This window comes from Pipistrellus hanaki (assembly GCF_964339955.1).
Source record: "Pipistrellus hanaki genome assembly, chromosome: 10".
Classification (NCBI taxonomy): Eukaryota; Metazoa; Chordata; class Mammalia; order Chiroptera; family Vespertilionidae; genus Pipistrellus; species Pipistrellus hanaki.
The window spans coordinates 66,649,923-66,666,572 of NC_140512.1; the positions used below are offsets into that span (position 1 = coordinate 66,649,923).

The window sequence follows — 16,650 nt, forward strand, 5'->3', positions numbered from 1 at the left end:
CATATGAAATCCTCAGGTACCTCAGTGCAATGTGTTTGCCAATCATACCCCCTACAGTGGACAATATAGGAGGCTCAGAATAACTGAATAAATTACTCAAGTTCAAATATTATATCTGTGTCAGGATCAAAACATGCAGAAATGGTTTTAAGAAAAATTATAGTTATAAATTGACCTGGATTCTTCAGGTCACACTCTGGCAGAAACCCCTTAATAAATTGTTTGCCTTACTACACTTCTGCTATCTTATCAATCAGCTTTGTATTACAGAATATCACTTGAAAGTTTTGTTCCCAAAGAGCTATTTAGTGATGTTTAATTTTAAGTCAACTGAACTAACATTAATTGATGGCTGATTTTGTGAGTATGGGACTAACTAGGGAATAAAATTTATAATCCAAAGAGTAATATATATACATCTATATCTATATCTATATCTATATCTATATCTATATCTATATCTATCTATCTATCTATATATATAAATATATATCTCAACCTATTAGTTATAATATAAGACAGAATATGATTTGAAGGACATTTGCCCTATATTGCCTTAGTTAAAGCCATCTTTGATATTTATATTTTATCCCATATTAGACAATAGCTGTGTTGAGTGTACAATCTATTTTAACAATTCCTATAATCTTCTGTGGCATTTTGAGTTGATGTATTTTCTAAGTGTCTTCATCCGCACTTGTACAACTTTTTAAAACTCAAGACAAGATTTTATATTCATCCTATTCAACTTAATCTTGCTATACCCAGAGCACTGTGCAAAAATCCATGTTAGATCTCAATTCATACATTCAATACAGTAGCTACCCTTCTTCAGTTTATGGATTTTGCTTGATGTGATAACTGTACCAGCTAAGGCCAAACCAAGAGCTCTGTGACTCATCACTATGTAATTGCTTATTTTTTGTCTGTTTATTTGTGGGGTTTTTAAAAATATTTTTTATTGACTTTAGAGAGGAAGAGAGAGGGAGAGTTAGAAATATCAATGAGAATCATTGATCAGTTTACTCCTGCAAGCCCCCTACTGGGGATCAAGCCCTCAACCTGGCATGTGCCCTTGACCAAATTGGAACCCAGGACTCCTCAGTCTACAGGCCAACACTCTATCCACTGAGCCAAATCGGCTAGGACTCATCACTATGTTTTTGATCAATGTGCTCTACACACACTTCTGTTAGCTGCTCCATTTCTAAAATGTTCATAAAGTTGAGAGGGAATTGAACCTTTTTTTAAATTAAGGAATAACTAAAGATAATGCACCTGGTATTGACCCACATTTTTCTATTTATCCATATATATATAAAAATTTATTATGTATTGTGCTCGTATCATTTCAAAATTAGAAGATTTACATAATATTTTCTATGTAAGTTGACCCTAACTATTAAGGATGATGTGATTGCCTAACTATTAAGGATGATGTGATGGTTAATTTTATGTGTCAAATCTGCTAGGGCATGGTACTCAGTTCTTTGGTTAAACACCAGCGTAGCTGTCACCATGGAGGCAATATTTCAATGGGATTAACATTTCAGTAAAGCAGATGACCCTCATTCACTGTGCTGAAAGCCTTACAAAAAAGAGAGGCATCTCCTGAAAAAGAGGGAATTCTGTCTCCAAACTACCTTCAGACTTGAGCTTCAACATCAGATCTTCCAAGGATCTCCAGTGTGGGACCCTGGCCTGAGATTTCAGAATTACCAGCCCCCAATTCCCCAATTCCTTAAAATATGTCTACACACACACACACACACACACACACACACACACACACACACTACTGCTTCTGTTACTATGGAGTACCATGAATGATACAGGGACTGATGATATTCAAGCTAAGGTTGGTGTTCTCTAGTGTTGGTTTCTGTATCAGGTAGAATACAGAATAGTCTGGATAATTTTTATGATCAAATCCAATGCTCCTTCATGACTGCCAGTGACCTATTTATTTCTAATAGTATAGTATTTGGATATCATATGGTTCATTACTTAGATGGGCTTAGTTACTGATTATAGGCAGCTGACTTATAATCAAAATACACTGATAAAAAATAATAATCTTTAATTACAGTTATACAATGCTGTGGTCTATATACATCTTTCACAGATTCATTACATTTGAATTTCCCAACAATACTGTGTCACTTTAGCTTGTATTTATAATATAATTACTTAGGGGAGAAATTAGGGCTAGGGACTAGACTCCAGATCACTTTATATTTTAGCATCATCTCTTGTTTTTCACTGGAATTTGGCCTGCTATGGACTAAATTGTGTCCCCCAACCAATTTCATATATTGAACCCCTAATCCCCAATGTGATGGTATTTGGAGATGAGGCATTTAAGAGGTAATTAGTTTAGATAACTTCATTGGATGGAGCCCTCGTGATAGGATTAGTGCCCTTATAAGAACAGATGGCAGAGTTCCTTTCTCCCTCTTTCTCTCTCCCTTTCTTCTTCCTCCCACTGTCCCTACTATGTATACAGTGCGTAGGAAAATCAGCAAGAAACTCTCACCAGAACTTACCTATGCTGACACTCTGATATTGGACTAAACTCTAAATATACTCCAGTTAATCCCAAACATTTTTTAAAAGGCAAAATTACTTGTGATCTACTCAACAAATGTTTGACTCAAAAGTATATTTTATATACATTTAAAGTTAACAAATTAGAAAAGAAACTGGATTTGATCTGTATCAGCACATCAATTATTTGGGCTTTAATTCAAAACAAACGAAAATAAAAGAGAAGAAAATGTGTCATAAATAGTTCAGTATCCACACAATTATTTTGACTAAATGTTGTTGTTTGTTTTCATTTAATATGGAGGACTTAGTAGTGCCTTCTCTTTTTAATTCAGTATAGGTAAGTAGAATAGGTTATCCTTATATACAAAGAAAACTTAAAACTCAAAAGATAAAACAAAAAAATCAATGAAATAACACAATGTTAAGAAGAAATACAATTTAAGAGAATATCAAAGGAAGGGAGACCAGCTAAAAAAGACTGAAAGAAAGATAAAGGGCAAAGGATTTAAAAATTAAACAGAACAGAAAAGATTAAAGAAAGAAAGGCAAAAAAAAAAAAAGGCGATGCAGCAGGATTCAAGAAGGCAGTAAGAAGACATGCAATGATTACAAAGGAATAGCAAATACTAAAGATGCTTGAAGTAATGAAGACAAAAACATAGAAAGTAAAATAAAAGCAGTTGTAGATTAATTTTAAACATAATATAGAAAAGGTACAATGTTAATGAGTTTTCCCTCTTTTTTTCATCTTCTTGGCTATTATTGATAAAAAAGAGAAATCAGTCTTTATGCGCAGGAGATTTAGAACAACAGCCTGGTACAATTAACTTACCTTTCTATCCAACTTACTTTGTGTAAACACTACCTACATCTTTCAATTTTCTAATTTACATATTGAAGCTATTCTCATAATATTCCTGATACCCTTAGCTAACTAAATGTTGTAACTTCATAAATCCATCAATGATTGATTTCTGAAACCACTAACTTATTTTATAGTGAGACTAGAGGCCTGGTGCATGAGGATGCATGCCACTGAAGGGGGTCTCTCAGCCCAGTCTGCCCCCTCTCACAGTCCAGGAGCCCTCAGGGGCCAGAGGCGACCAGGTGATCAGGGGAAAGCAATGCCCCCATCACACCTCTGCTGCTGCCACTGCTGGAAGCACAAGTCTTGGCTGGCCCTGGTTATCTGAGCCTCAGGAGGCCCTGGTTATCTGAGCTTCGGGAGGCCCTGGTAGCCGGAAAGCTGCCATCAGAGGCTTGCCTGCACCTCGGGACGGCCCTGGGCAGCTTGGGGGGGCGGGGGGGGGGGCTGAGGATGGGTTTGGCCACAGTGCACCTGCCACCTCCCCTCCCTGGCTGGGCTGAAAGGACTGTGGGACTCCCACGGGGCTGAGGGGACTGGGTGCTGCCATCTTGTGGCTATGGGTTCCACCATCTTTGTGATGGTGTGACGGTAAATTTGCATATTTCCTTTTTATTAGATAGGATATAAGGTATAATAAAGGACAAATTAAATTTAAAGTAGACTCACCCTTAAATAATCAGTCTATTTTAGCAATGCTTGTGCCACTGAAATTCAAAAATTTGAGAAAGCATTTTTTGTTGTCATAATCTATACTAATAAAAGCATAATATGCTAATTCGACCAGACAACCTTCCAGAGGAAGCCGGGGCTGCGAGGGAAGCCCAGGTCTCCGGTGCCAAAGGGAAGCTGCCAGGGGAAGGAAGACCTACTCTTGCACTCATTTCGGGCATTGGGCCTCTATTATTAGATAAGGGTAAGGCACACTAGATGTCCTGCCATTTCCTGTGGTACATTCTTTCAGGTATAAACATGTCTGTAATTAATTAAGCCTCTCTAAAATTACACACCATACATGCTCAATGAGTGTTTACTGAATGAGTGAAGGAAGTATCATGCAAAACATCATCCTTTAAACACAGTCCATAGTTCTCTATTTATGTATGTTTGTTTCTAGAGAGATAACAATTCCTTTACTTCATGGAAAGTAAAGTATCTAATGTAATTACTTTAAATTTATACAGCATCTTTTCATTAAAATCTCTCGTCTAGCCATGTTAGGGTCAAGACAAGAATATAAAGCAATATAGCAGTAAAAATCTAAAATCATAAAGCATTTGCGATTAATTTTACCTTGTGTAAACAATAAACAAAATACATATTACTATTGATTATCACATATATTGCTCTGGAAAACAATCTAGATTATGTCTAAATCATAAAAAAGTTATGTATAGCCACTGTAGAAAACAGTTTGCTAGTTTTTTTACAAAGCTAAATGTAGACTTACCATATGACTCATAAGTTACACTCTAGATGTTTACCCAATAAGTTGAAAACCTATAAATCCATACAAAAACCTGTACAAGAATGTTTATAGCATCTGAATTTATAATTGTAAAAACTTTGAATCCACCAATATGACTTTCAATAAGTGAGTGGATAAGAATAGGAATACATCCATGCAAGGAAATGTTATTCAACAACAACAACAAAAATGAGCTATCATATTGAACCATGAAAAGACAGAGGAACCTTAAATGCATATTGCTAAGTCAAAGCAGTCAGTCTGAAAATGTTACATTTCTGTATGATTGAATAATGTGACACTCTGTATAAGGCAAAACTATAGAGATAATAAAAGATTAATTGCTGCCAGGAGCTTTAGGGGAAAGAGGGAGAGAGAGAAGAGGTAGATCACAGGATTTTTAGGGCAGTGAGACTTTATGATTCTGTGGTGGTAGGTTCACGACATTACATAAGTGTTGAAACTGACAGAACTATACAACTCAAAAATTAAGCCTAATGTGAACCCTAGACTTTATTTAATAATGTATCAATTTTGGCTCATCAAGAGTAGTAAATGTAGCATTCTAATGCAAGATGTTAATGATAGGGGAAATGATTATTTTGAGGGGAGAGGATAAGTAATGTTGGAACTCTGTACTTATTGCTCTTTTTTTGCGGTAAACATAAAACTTCTCTTAAAATTTGTTTATTTTTTTTATATAAAAGAAGTTAGTAAATCAGGTTATATGGTCACAATTCTTCAATAGAAAATGTTTATGGGTGGACTGATGCTATATGCCTCCTAAGCATTTGTGCTTAAGTGTCTGCCTGCATACGTGTTTCATTTTTATCCCTCTCCACCCCCTCACCTCAAATCACACGTGAGGGAGATGGGGAACTAATAGGTATGGATGGGTTTAAGTACTTTCATTGTGACAGGCATGGTCTCACTCTAGGAATTGGCATCATTCGAGAGTGCTTCTTTCTCTCCTTCCAAGTGTAACTAGAAACCCTCATATATTATTTCCTGAAAATGAAACTTGAACTCCTAGTTAAAAGCAGAAATGGAACACAATACCTTTATTCTTTGTTCCTCTTAAAAACAATACAAAAATGATAGCTAAAGACTGTTCAAAATAGGAATAAACCTTCAAATATAGAATATTCAAAATAGAAGACAATAGCAACAAAACTTGAGAAGCCCGAAAGCTGGTATGAGTTATAGTTGCTTAAGCAAGCATTTAAAAAGCTGAATCCTTGGCTGACACCAGGGTGGGGAAAACCTGATCCATACTACAGTAGCCTACAACGCTGTAGAACTAGGTACCTCTGGAATAAGAATAAAGATATTTAAAAAGGAATTAGACTAATCTGCTTCCCCTCCCTTATTCCACAGAACCGGACAATATCTCCTTCCCCTAACAGAAACCCATTTTACTACTTGACACCAATTTTTCTTTTTATATTGATTGACTTGTTTATTTAATTATATTTTCTGATATTGAATGCATTTCATTATATATTTTTGGAATAATGATAGGAATGACTAGAAAGCAAGCAAGAGGGAAATAAAAGGAGAGGAAATAAAATAATAAAGTGAGGAGGAAAAATCAAGAAGGCATACAAATATTAAGAAACGAGATCAGACATAACAGTTGCATTCAATAATGAGGAGAGAAACAGCAGTAGGAGTTGGCATTTATCACTTAAGCAATAGCATATGAATATTGTCCTTGTATTTTCAGAGTTTTTTAAAAAAGTGAAGTACGTCAAATGAGAGTATATACCTTATTTTTCTTTCCTATTATATCCTAATTAACCTAAATTAAAACTTCCTCCATAAATATCCATTTATAAACATGCACTCATCTGCATGAAATTTTCTCCAAAGTATCAGTATTGCCAAGAAAAGAACAAGACTAAAAATAATCAGCTATAGAATTATGTTGAGCCATAAGTGAAATAAGGAAAAAGAATATTTTTAATCATTATTGGAACCACCTGGTACTTAGTGAGTTCTAATGAATTAAAAGAATAAAGGTGTTGTAATATTTTTTATTTTATTTTTTTTCCCAGCAAGAATCCTCAAAATCATGATCAAAGTATAAAGTATATTTAATTGTTTCATTCATTTTTATAGACTACAAGGTTACCTAGGATAATATGATTCTGGTTATTTAAGATAATAAGAAAAATATTCTCAGATTTTCACTGACTTCATTAGAAAAACAAAGTACAGTGGGTCCTCGGGTTACATCAGAGATCCGTTCTTACAACGCAATGTAACACGATGTTTGCCCTAAGTCAGAACCCACCTACATAAGCACCTACGTCACTCACCTGGAGCACAAACACAGCACTAATGAAGTGAAACAGTAATAAAAAATTTAAAGAAAGATAACAATTACTGACCTTTACTTGTGGTAAATAAATAATAAAATACATAAAGCACATATGTACATACATTGAAATCACAGGTTTTTTTTTTTTTTTTTAATAAATGGGAGATGGCAACGTAACCATGAAACCAGGTAGGTAGAGTCTGAGGTAACCTGAGGACTGTCTATACTACATACAACCCTTTTTCCAACTCCACTAAAGAATACTCTCCCCCCAAACGACATGACATATAGGAAAAAGGAGAGTATACCTTTCTGGGATTGATTCCCACACATAAATAAAAGAGTTATTATTCAATTCTATTCATCGTTAAAATGAATCTCCCATTTTAATGGACTAATCAGCTCAAATAAACATATTTTAAATTAGAGAATAAAAGGTGATTTACTGTGTGACAGGATAAAAAGTATTTACATGAAAAGCCTAGGGGGTTGTCATGCCCTCGTGTCACATTGCCACAAGATGGTGTGCGCACATCGGCGGCAGGGCCCAGTGGCCACTCCGTGTGGTGATGCCAAGGGTCCCACGGCTCCACACGGCACAAAGGAGGCCGGTCCCAGCATCTCCGCCACCTAGAGTGGAGGAAGCAGGTCCTGGCGGAGGAGGTGGATTGTGGCAGGATAGGGTAGTTGTGGGCAATCAGACTGGCAGGGAAGGGCAGTTGGGGTGATGCAGCCAGCAGGGGAGCAGTCAGGCATCAATAGGCTGGAAGGGGAGCAGTTAGGGGGCAATCAGGCAGGTAGGCAGGAGAGTGGTTAGGAGCCAACAGTCCCAGATTGTGAGAGGGATGTCTGACTGCCAGTTTAGGCCTGATGTGAAATTAGGCTAAACCAGCAGTTGGACATTCTCGGAGGGGCCCCAGATTTGAGAAGGTGCAGGCTGGGCTGAGGGACACTCCCCCCAGGCACAAATTTCATGCACCTGGCCACTAGTTTATTATAAGTTTGAGATATAACTTTCTATACAAATGATAAAATATTTTTAATTAATGTTATATATGACAAAATTAGTTTCAATAGATATACACATGGTTTTGGTATATGGCAATCAAGTAATTCAATCAAAAGACAAAGTTATGAGAGTTAACTAGATACAGGCTTGGTGAATGGCAGATAGAGGTATAGCATGTGAAAGAAAGTTAAACATAATTCTTGAATTTTTATTTTCTTGGTGGATTCCTTACCATATAATGAACTATGACATTCAATTTCTGAATAACTGAAGATATTAAAGCAGTCAACTTTAGCTTGTGAATTACTCAGAAAGCTATTCAGAATTAAATGTTATAGCTGGTCTCTCATTTTCACTGTCTAATAAACATGTTTAAAAGTAAACAAATGAGTTTATACATTCCAAATACCATCCCATTCATGTGCCCCCACTTCATTCATTCATTCATTCATTCATTCATTTAATAAATATTTACTCATCTACAAAAGGTCAGGCCCTATACTAAATGAAGACTTACACATCCCATGCCCCCATGGAATTTTCACATTAGTAGAAAAACAGGAATTAAACAATCGTATTTATTTATTACAAATGATTAAGTAGATGATAAGAGCTATGGAAAAGAACAAAAGAATGGAGGAGTAGGGAGTTACTTTAGATAAGAAGGTCAGCAAAAGCTTCCAGCAGCTGATAATTAGTTTATACATACCAACAGTTGGGAGCATTAAAGCACATGAAAAATGGAAGTAACTCTTCAGTACAGGGTTAATATAGTTGTAAGGAAGAAAATACTCGGGTATGAATAATGTCAGCTGCCTGTGAGATATGACTTAGACTGAAACCTGAAGGATGAGGAGGAGCAGGCCAGGGCTGGAGAGGAGCATTCCAAACTGTGGAAACAACAATCGCAAATGCCCCGGGTCAGGGAGGGTTTCAGGGTCTGACGGTCAGCGATGCAGGCCAAGCGAGCCAGGGAGAAGGTGGCAATAGACAAGGTGGGAAAGCTAGGTGGAAGCCCATATGGAGGGCACCCTTCCAAACCAAACTAAGAAGCTGATATTTTATTCTAAGTGCAAGCTGAGGCTTTAACACTGAGAGGTGACACAACCTGATTCACATTATTCATAGAGCACTTGCATGGTGCTCTGTGGAAAACAGATTCCGCCGAAACCTGTTTGGCTCAGTGGATAGAGCATCGGTCTGCAGACTGAGAGGTCCCGGGTTCGATTCGGGTCAAGGGCATGTACCTTGGTTGCGGTCACATCCCTAGTAGGCAGCTGATCGATGATTCTCTCTCATCGATGTTTCTAACTCTCTATTCCTCTCTCTTCCTCTCTGTAAAATATCAATAAAATATTTTTAAAAAAAGAAAAGAAAATAGATTCCTAGCTGTTTGGGTGCCCTGAGACCTTCTGTCAGACCAGTGAATGCTATGTTTGAATCCCTTATCAGAATATTATTTTTAAATGCATAAAATGTATGGAACTACAAAGAAAACTAATTATATTGAAATTCATGTCTATCAGAGGTCTATGCAGGCTGAGGGTCCAGGCTTAGGAACTCCTGCTAGTAAACATGAGTTAAAAGGTTATTGCAGTGGATAAAGAGAGGAATGGATGACTTCAAGAAAAACTCAGGTTTCTGGATTCTATCCTTATTAGGTAGGTCTGAATTTCTGATCATGGATAAAATGTTTGTGGTGTGCACCTGTGTGTGTTCTCTTTTTAATCAGTCAAACTCCTCTGAATTAAATATTCATTTATTTTCAAAAGAAAGACTTTTTTTGTCAGATGGGACACAAAATTTTCAATGGAGATAACTTTTCTAATAGAGGTTATTTATCGGCAGTCATTCACTCTGTGAATGTTAGTTGATTGTAATGATAAACAATGAAAAGTACTGCTAGCATTTATTGAACACTTATTATGTTCCACACACTGAGCTATGTCTAGTTCTACTGAATAATCATCTTTTAAAAATATTTTAATGATTTTTAGAGAGAGAGGGAAGGAGAGAGAAAGAGAAACATTGATATGAAAGCAAAACCTATAGTCAGCCTTCTGCACACCCCTACAGGGGCTGAGCCCCAAACCCATGCATGTGCCCTGACCAGGAATGGGGCTGGCAACCTTTCAGTGCATAGGATGATGCCCGAGCAACTGAACCATAATGGCCAGGGCTGAATAATCATATTTTGCATGTGGAATAAATGATGGTGTATTGCCTCCTCATTGCTGAAATTTAGGGAAAAAAGTTCAAGTATTTTAAAATAATGTAGCTGATATATACATATCAACAGTTGGAAACATGAACGTACATGAAAAATAAAAATAATTCTTCAATAATAAGTTTAATATATCTGTAAAGAAGAAAATACTCAAATATGCATAATGTCAAGGACATACTCAGTGAAGAAAAACAGTTTCTATTGGATCTAGGTTAGAAGAATGCTCTAGTCTAACATTTAACTAGTTAGTGGGTTTAAATATCTGTGCAACTCTTAGTATTTATTTTACCTTTTACTTTTTATTTTCTTTTGAATATCAAGAGATATTCACATTTGGAAGGACATATTCTTATTAACTCTAATGAGATTTTTAGTCAATGAACTGAATATAAACAACTATTGTGTTTGTCTTTTTTTTCCTTTTCTGTAGGAAAGGTTTCAAGCTGAAGATCCTAGTCATATAATTAAAAGGACTAATTCCATTCAATCCTTGAATCTGTCTATAGAAATAGAATTCTTAAAACATAATCACAAAAGGGAATATGATGCCCATTGAATTTCATATTATGTTCAGTTGAACTGTTGTGTTTCTACAACAAATTTAATTTTAATTATGAAGAATGATTCTGTGTGTGTGTGTGTGTGTGTGTGTGTGTGTGTGTGTGTGTTTGTGGGCATTTATGCGTGTAGACAGGCCATCTCTGGCACTAGGGAACTTGAGGAGAGAGAAGTAACCGTTGTATTATGTTAAATCAGAGAAATAATTGCACTTGGCAGTTTTGTTTGCAGAATGCAGCAAAGGCTGAAGGCTTTTGTACAGTTCAAAAGAGCACATTCCACAGATACAGCAGTTGTTGGTTGCCTGCAGGGACTGTCAGAATTGGGGTGGGGGTGGAGACCTGTATCAAAAGAGCCTAGAGTTCTCGGGTTGTGTGTTTAAAAATAATAAATACTTACACTTTTTTGAATAGTTGTTTCAAATTAGCTTTATAGCGTTAAAATGTATTGTAAATATAGCACTTTTGAACAATTTTTAAAATCTTTACAGTAATCATTTGACATTCCTGTTTAGCCTTTGCTGCCTCATGCTCTTTAATCATTTGTTTTCAGATTAAGGCTTAAATGCTAAGCAATTTCAACAGGTTAACTTAAGACTCTTAAGAGAACCTTCTTTCACTGAAAATACACCAAAGGCTTGTTCAGCTGGCCTGTCATGACTTGTGCTGAATTAACACATATCATTTCCCTACAGAATACACAAGTTAGAGTTTCCACTGTTATAACTGAAAAAATTTAGCAGAAAGTTCTCTGAACAGTGTACACTGTAGTAGGTAGGACAGATATAATGTAGCATTACTAAGTTTCTTGAAATGTCTAGTTGGTATACTATGTGTGTACTTTATATTGTTTATATAGAGTTTTGACAAAGCATACCAACATAATTTTGTTGAATATATTATGTTAAAATGTTAATTAGTGATGCTATGCAATCATTTTCACTTATAGGAATAGTGCCCAAAGCCTTCTGCAAAATATAAACAGGTGAAATGAAGGAAGTTGCCATCTTCAAGTTTCAAAGCTCATAGCTTTCCAGAAGAGCTGTGCTTAACTGGGTCTGGAAGGGCAGTAGGGGTTCATCTACCACATAAACAGATGCACTTTCCAAGCAAAGGGAATAGAAAATGCAAAGAGGTATGGAGAGCAAGATATCTTTGGACAATCACAATACAAAGAGAAGTTTTGAAATATTTTAGGTTGTAGAAGATTAGGCTGAAAGAAGGCATGGTAATTATGTCTCTCTTGTTTTTAAGACTTTACCCAAGTAAATTAATATATACAAAAGCTTAATTTTGTATATATTAATTTACTTGGGTAAAGTCTTAAAAACAAGAGAGACATAATTTTCAAGTTTGAATTCTTAAGATCATCCCAACCATCTATTATAAAGTTCTAAAGAAAAACAATATGCACGAACACCTACATGGCACAAAAGAACTTAAATCCATCAATTAATGAAACTAAGCTGGAGTAGGTGGAGCAGGAAAGAAGTCAGAAACATAATCTGTAGCTAAAGATGATGATGGGAGTGCAGGTTTGGTCCAGGTCTCTCAGGGGCTTGCAGACCACTCTGGAGAATGTTTGGATTCCACCTTAAGTTTAAGAGAAAACAAATGCAAAATTTTAAAAAGAAAATAAAAATAATCCAGTCTTTATTTTTTTATAAGTGTCTTGCTACCTAATGACTTAGATGGGATAAAGTATATAAAGAATTGAATAAAGGAAGCAGTTATTCAGGAGTCCAAGTGCGTAGGGTCAACAGGATGTGGGAGAGAAACTAGTTTGCAATCAAGTTTGGAGGTTAAGTTAAAGGGCACTAGAAAAGCACAGATGAGAAGAAAGAAGACGTCCAGGATGACCCATTGTTTCTGACTTAGGTAACTGAGTGTGTAATGGTGCTTGCTATTCACTAAGACAGAAAATGACATGGAAGAAGCATACTTTTTAAAAATATATCTTATTGATTTTTTATAAAGAGGAAGGGAGAGAGAGAGAGAGAGAATTAGAAACATCGATGAGAGAGAAATATTGATCAGCTGCCTCCTGCACACCCCCTACTGGGGATGTGCCTGCAACTAAGGTACATACCTTTGACGGGAATCAAACCTGGGACCTTTCAGTCCCCAAGCGGGCCCTCTATCCACTGAGCCAAACTGGTTTTGGCTAAGAAGCATACTTTTGAGAGGTGGGTCAGGAGTTGGAAATGAGCTTAATTCTACGTATGTATTTAAGATGTATTACTGTGGGGCATTTAAGTATACATATCAAGGAGCTAATTGTAAATGCAGATCTCAAACTCAGGGAAGAAATATGAGGTAGAGATACCGAAGTGGGAATCCCAACCCTAAAGATCATAGTCAAAGCTTTGGGAATAAGTGAGATTATCTACAACAGCATACATACAGAGTGAGAAGATAGAATTCAGAGAAATATCTAAATCTATGAGGTTGGGAAAGAAGATTGATGCATAAGAATTGAGAGAATCTGATATGAGAAAATGAAATGATAGAAGGAGAAAGCAAGCAGCAATATTAACTATTTTAGGGAAGACAAATGATTCGAAACTGTCCCTTATATTTAACAGCAATATTAAATTGTAATTGAAAACTTTAAAAAAATACCAAAATATGGCAATATTATTGAGACCTGTAGTTAAGCAGAACGATCTAAACACATGCAATTCTATCTACTCCTTTCTTAAATACTAATACAATGTCAATCCTAACTGATAAAGATGAAATATGCTAATTGACCCTCAGATCATCACAAAGATATGCTAATTGCTCCCCCACCCTCAAAGATGGCAATGCCCATACCCAATAAGGAGGGAATATGCTAACTGACTGCCCCACCCTCAAAGATGACAGTGTTCACAGCCAATAAGAAGGGAATATGCTAATTGACTGCCATACCCTCAAAGATGGCTGTACCCACAGCTACAACATGGTGGTGCCCAGTCTCCTCAACCCTGCCAGGGCAGCAGGCACCCAGCCACTCCGCATGCCTGCCTCCAGAGTCCCCCAGTCCCCTCACCCCCCCAGCTTCCTAAGGCCAGCCTGAGGTGCAGGCAAGCCTCTGATGGCAGCTGCCAGCCACCCAAGGCCACTCAAGACTCAGGTAACCAGGGCAGGCCGAGGCTTGCACTGCTGGCAGTGGCAGCAGCAGAGGTGTGATGGGGCATCACCTTTCCCTGATTGCCAAGTCGCCTTCCACCCCTGAGGGCTCCCAGACTGTGAGAGGGGGCAGATTGGGCTGAGTGACCCTCCCTCCAGTGCATGAATTTTCATGCACCAGGTCTCTAGCATAAGAATAAAACTCATGAATCTATGACAAAGATAAGAGCCGAAAAGGTGACATCCACTAAAATGTCAATGTATTTTAAATGTACTACATGGTCTAGCATAGATCCTCAATGTACTGGTAATCTGTTCAGGGAACCAATCAGCACTTTGTTCAATGATTCCATTCCCATCTTATAAAAAGGAAAACTGACCCAGGAATTTAAAAAATTATGCAAAAGGAGAAATCACACAGGAGTTACACTATAAAAAAACAAAACAAAAACAAAAACAAAAAATCCTCAAAGCCAATAATAATATCCATATCTCCCTCCTAGTGAACTTGCAAAATTAATATTTCTAGATTTTTTAAAGGTATCTGAGAACCCTAAGAACTCTAATACAAACATTGTTTTTGGTTTTCTCTTTTTTTAATGCAAATGAATTACTTTGGGCTTAATTAATAAATATCATTTTCTTCAAGCAAACCTTAAAAGATGTTAACTGCTCAAACATTATAAAGTCCTAATACTCATTTCAAAGGACTGCACCTGATGGCAAATGGTTAACATTCATCTTGTAGTAAGTGTAAATAGGCAATGTTCTTTTCTGAAAGATAAATTCAAAATAAATTCATTTGCCAAATACTTACTAAACGTGAATAATGTACCAACACTACTCTAGGCACTGGGGACACTAGGTTTAATACAGAGTATAGAAGTTTATATAATAGTGCATAATAATTATGGGAGTGGGAAATAAGATGGTAATTTATGACACGGATATTCAAAATCAGGTGGAAAACAAAAATTATTTTCAAGTAAAGTGTTTGCACATAAATATATACATTTACACTCATCTTCATAATGAAATTGATAAATGTTTCTTAAACCACCTCAATTCATGATTCATATATGGTAGATTTAAATTCAAACTTATTTAGATTTATAATAATAAAATCTGACAAATTCAATCTCAGATCACTTTAACCATAAGAAAACTTAGTAAAAACAGGAATGAGGTAGAAAATACTATTTTAAAACTACACAATAAAACCAAAACTACTTTTGCACAAGTCTGTTAACAACCAGTTAAGTATAAAGAATTTTGGAAAATTAAGCAACTGGTGATAAAATTAAGCAACTGGTGATAATAGTACACAGATAAAATTTACCTATATAAATCTACACTGAAAATTTGAATGGAATTTTGAGTTAAAATTTGGTTTTTTAATTCAAAACACAATTGTTGGTGAAGAGAAGTCTGTATTGATGCCCGTAATAAAAAAAGAGAAAATGATAGTGACTTAAATAAATTCTGTGTTGCAATATACATTTCTCATCTGAAGAAAGAACCTGGGGGTTGTTGATCAAAAATAATTAAGGATCTTGAGAAAAAATGGCAATGAGAAAAATAACAATTATAAACATAAAATAATGGCAACAAATAAACTAGATATCTTTCTGTGAGACAGCTGTCGCCTCTCCTCACTAACAGTGTAAAATTTAACAATCTAGATTACAGGTTTTGCTTTGGTCATTCTACCAACATTGATGCTGTCCCCACACCTACTAGAAAAGATAAAAATCTTGGTATTAGCTACTAAAAATTATAATAGCTACATGCTATTTTTTTAAAACTCAAAAGAAACAACAAAGCAAATTTTGGTGCCACTTTGCCATTTTGCTTAAGATCAAATCTTCAACAAGAATGTCAGAAACGTGTAGATCTATTAATTAAATTATATAAGCTTTTCCAACTTTCTCAATATATAATGCCACTTTAGGATTAAAAATCAAGATTGTGGAGAGAGGATCCAAGATGGCTGCTCGGGTAGACACCTAACCGCAGCAGCACACAACAATTTCAATGGAATACAACTAAAATGTAGAGTGGACATCGCCCAGAGCTACAGGCAGTCGACTGACTGAAAATTCTACAAGAAGGAAAGAGAAAACCAGAAGGAAAATCAGAGGAGCTGAAAAAAAGCCTAAGGTACGGAGACATGCTGCGCGCCCGCAGGCACACACGCGCGCGTGGAGAGGTCGCAGCTGGAGAGGAGGAGAGGGCTGGGTGCTGCCTGGCGTTCCTTAGCAGGAAGGAAATAAACCCCCCAGCCTGGGCTGAACCCCCAAAACCGGCAGCGCTGAGCCCCAGTTATGGGCCAGACCCTGGGGACCCAGGCTCCCGCAGGGGGAGACGGGGCTGTGAGGCGGAATCCCATGGGAGCAGCGAAAAGCAGGGCCCCCGGAGTCGCGCGCACATTGCGCGCAGAGGACTGAATGTTGACTCTGATGCTGGATTACCCTAGCCAGAAGGAACAGGGCCTCCTGCGGCGCTGAGCCTCAGTCCTGACTGATCTGAACCCCAGT

General features: G+C 36.7%; 1 protein-coding gene across 1 annotated transcript in view; it reads right to left on the reverse strand.

The window, feature by feature from the left end:
• FOXP2 (forkhead box P2) overlaps nt 1-16,650 on the reverse strand; it is a 601,300-nt gene that overhangs the window by 462,118 nt on the left and 122,532 nt on the right. The window lies entirely within an intron of this gene.